The sequence below is a fragment of the Ailuropoda melanoleuca genome, unplaced genomic scaffold (genome assembly GCF_002007445.2).
Source record: "Ailuropoda melanoleuca isolate Jingjing unplaced genomic scaffold, ASM200744v2 unplaced-scaffold9234, whole genome shotgun sequence".
In the NCBI taxonomy this organism is placed as follows: domain Eukaryota; kingdom Metazoa; phylum Chordata; class Mammalia; order Carnivora; family Ursidae; genus Ailuropoda; species Ailuropoda melanoleuca.
This window is the reverse complement of record NW_023254697.1, coordinates 126,006-130,307: the sequence shown is the minus strand read 5'-3', so window position 1 is coordinate 130,307 and position 4,302 is coordinate 126,006.

Sequence of the window (4,302 nt, the reverse complement as noted above, 5' to 3'; positions counted from 1 at the left end):
ACCTATAGGCCTGTAATACAGACTCCAACCGCTAGAGACACACTTCTCAGCAGCAGAACGGGACTTGCCCACTCACGGGGGACTAACTATTATAGCAATGTAAAAAAAATCCTACTCCTTGGAAAGCCCAGCCATTAGGACAAAGTCACAGAAACCACACCCACGACTTAATAAAGGGCAGACATCTCATTAGCTGGATGCTGCAGATCACCACCACTCTCACGAAGCAACCCCACAGTGGACTCCAGATCTGTCCTCTTCCCAGGATTATGAGGTGCACCACATTTTCCCAATACTCCATCCTTAGCACAAAACCTTTAAATGTCCTCGTCAGTCCTGTGTGCAGGCTTACAGTGAGTGCTGCGAAAGCCAGATATCTTCTTGAGAGCACTCAACATCTCATGCCTATCCCAGCAGATAGAGGGTGCTGCTCTCCCCAACTTCTGTACCAACTAGAAAATACTTGGAACAAGTCTTGCCATACTCCATGCAAAAGGCATATTCTTCATCTGCAAAATTATTGACGGTGAACCACCACGGATTCCTTGCAGCTCCTCGAACCTAGGTAAATTGAAGATACGGGTTGGCCAGAGCTATTATCCCCAATCCCCATAACCAACCCCCCCACAAACACACCATTACTTGGTGCATTCCAGACCAGTTTCCATCAACTTTGCTCATTCTCAGCCACTGTCTCTTTGGATTAATACAGTAGTATCGAGGTGCCGGGACTGAGGTGCTAGGTACTAAGCCAGCACCTTGGACCCACTCACTACCAGAAATCAATACCAGTTTTATTAACAAATGCATCTCAGAAGACATTGCTACCACAGCAATTAGAAAAGTCATTACAACAGAGGACCTAACAACCTGTGCTAGTCTCCACAGTCCCTCTCCCTGGTTCCAGAGATTGACTCATCCATGGGCTTGTGACCTGGTCCCAGTCAATGAGGTGGCAGGAAACTCAGGTCTCGGCCTGCAGAGCAAAGCTTGGGATGGACCACCCAGGCCAGATGCTTTTCCCTCACGACTGCAGAAGCAGCCAAGGCCAGTGCCAGTGCCACAGGGGCCCAGGAAGCCAGGTGCTCAACAACATTGCTAAAGTCTGAGTCAAACTCATCCTGAAGCTCACACATAATAGGTCCTCCACTGACTCATGAGAACCATTAATGTGCTCACGGTCTTGACCTGAACAAGGTGACTGTCTGTGTGGTATATAACCCGCATTTTGTTAGAAAAGTGTCAGGAAAAAAGCTTAAAAGTGTACCCCATTTGAGTGTCATGTTTTAGAGAATATCAAATGAAAGCCAGTAATATTTAGTACAACAGAAATTCTCTAGAGCCAAACACCATCTCTTAGAGCTCGTTATTAGAAGTTTATCTCCATAGTAATAAGAGAGACATTTCCTGAGTTTCTTGTGGGCCAGAGAGTTCACATACATTATCTTTAACCCATGCAAATTTCCTATCTTGATTTTATAAATGAGGAAACCAGAGATTGTGGAGGTTTACCGGTTTGTCCAGCATCTCACATGTAATCACAGCTGGGATTCAGACAGACGTGTCTGATTCTGAAACCCATGCTCTTTCAGTATACCCATCAGGCTCACTCAAAGCTCACACTGGAGTGAAGGGAGGTCTGTATGCAAGTCTGTTTTTATTTCAAGGATTGTGCTATGGTGAGAAGTAATAGGTTTCAGAAAAACAAAACCAAACCAAAATATCTTCTCACATTCTCTAGGAGGTATGTCTTTTTTTTTTTTTAAATAAAGGAGAAAAAAAAACAATGAGCTAGAAATTTTATACTATGAATTTTCTTAGTGTCTCTTTCCTAGAATATAAAATCAAGGTGATATGTGTCTTAAATACTGGATTATAGATAATAGTTATTGCTGTTAGATGTTGTGTTTTGCTGTTTGGTCTTCGTACTACCTGAAGTATGTTTTTTGACTTTCTGAATCTTGATGAGACCAAGAATTCTAATATTTATTTTTGTTATATTTTGCTTTGGTTTATAGAATTTCTAATGACTCAAACTCTTTAAAAATCTTTATAGAAAAATATTTGAGATTACTTAACCACAATAAAATAGGACTTTGAACTTCTCATAAGGAAATTTAATTTCCATATTAAGAGCTACATCTGTTATGTGCCATGTAGTTTATATACATTACCTTTAATCGTTAATGACATCCATCCAAGGTGAATATTATTTTAATTTTATAGAACAGGAAGCCATTGTTATTAATACAAAGCCTCAGTAGTAGAAAAATATCTGGTATATTAGAAGAACATCAAAGAGGGTCACCTGGGTGGCTTAGTCACTTACGTGTCCAAATCTTGATTGCTGTTTGGGTCGTGATCTTGGGCGTGTGAGATTGACCACCTTGTTCTGTGTCAGGCTCTGCTCTGAGCATGGAGCCTGATTGAGATTCTCTCTCCCTCTCCCGCTGCCACTCCCTGCCTTGCTCACACTCTCTCCAAAAACAAAACAAAACACAACACAACTTCAAAGAGATCTTTATGGATAGAGCAAAGTGAGCAAAAAGGAGAGGAGACATATTATTAGAAAGGTGTGTGGTGGGGGAAAGAATGGTGTGTAGGATACAGATCATTTTGATCTTATAAGTGACTGTAAAGAATGAGATCTACTCTACCATAGTTCAGTTTTGATTAGAGGAGTGCCATGATAAAATTTATGTTTTAATTGTTCACCTGGCTTCTCTATTGAGAATCCCCTATGGAAGCAGAGAGACCAACAGGGGGTTACAACAGTAATTCAGATGAGAGGTGAGGGTGGATTGAACCATAGAGGTAGCAGGGGATTTGGTTAGATGTGGTTTGGTTCTTGATAAATTTTGAAGGCTGAACCAGTAGAATTTTCAGACACATTGAATGTACGGTATGAGAGAAAAAGAGGAGTCAAGGAATGGCTCCAAAGTTTATGGTCTGAGCAACTGGAAGAATGAAGTTGCCCCTGATTGAAATGGAGAAGAATGTGGAAGAAGCAAGCTGTGGGAGAAAGATCAATATGTTAAATTTGAAATGCTGAATAGATGGCAGGAGAGAGGTGTGCGAAGGAGACATGCATTTAGTTATCATCAACATGTATTTAATACTGAATATCAAGAGGTTGAGACAGATTACCAAACAAGAAGTGTAGACTGTAAAGGGAAGTTTTCTGAGGAATGAAACCTAGGACACCCCAATGTGGAAAGATGGGAAGATGAGGAGAAACTACTAAAGGAAATGGATTTGGAGTCTTCAGAGAAGTAAGAGAAAAACCATCAGGGTGGGATGTGTTTGAAGTTGTATTAGTCTGCTTAGGCTGCCATAATGGACTGCCACAAACTGGGCGACATAAATGGCAGACATTTATTTTCTCACATTTCTGGAGGCCAGAAGTCCATGATGAAGGTTCAGGCAAATTCAGTTTCTGGTGAAGACCTTCTTCCTGGCTTGCAGATGGCTATGTCCTCCATGACCTTTCCTCTGTGTGTGCACAGAGATGAGCTCTGGTGTTTTTATCTCTTATAAGGGCACCAGTCCTGTTGGATTAAGGTCTACCCTTATGATCTCATTTAACTTTAATTATCTTTCTAAAGGCCCTATCTCAAAAAGCAGTCACAGTGGGGGGGTAACACTTCAATATATGAATTTTAGGGGCAAACAATTCAGTTCTAACAGGAGTCAAATATAGAATTTGTTTCAAGGAGAGTGATCAGACATGTCAAATGTGGCTTTTATCTATATTTAGTGCTAAAGCAAATGTTGTAGGTGGACTGTTGGATTTAACTGGACTTGAAGTTACAATATACGTGTATATGATTAAGGAAGTGATTATAAAAATTGACCTTGAAATCTGAGTTGGTAAGTGGGTAGTGAGTAGATGATCTTCAAGTACATTTATTCTTTTATTCACAAATATTTATTGAACATCACTATATACTTGACACTGGGTTAGAGCTTAGGGATTCACAGGAGGTAGGGCATGATCTCTACCTTTGAGAAACTTACAGACCAGTTTGAGAAGTACAGTATATGAAAGATTATTGCATGTACAGGAAAGAAAAATGCACATTTCTGTCTTCATTATCTGGTTTAGTGGAATATATTTGCAATAATTATTCAAGATAGGAAGAACTTTTTTGCATGTAAAAAGGCAGTATTTCCCAATTTCTTGTCCATGGTTTGATGAGGCACTCCCTTCCCCCTCTTCTCCCCCTTCCCTTCCTTCTCCCTATCTTGTAAATAATGAATTTAGCTTTGCTAATCTTTCCCTCCTGGTTTTCTCTCCTTCGT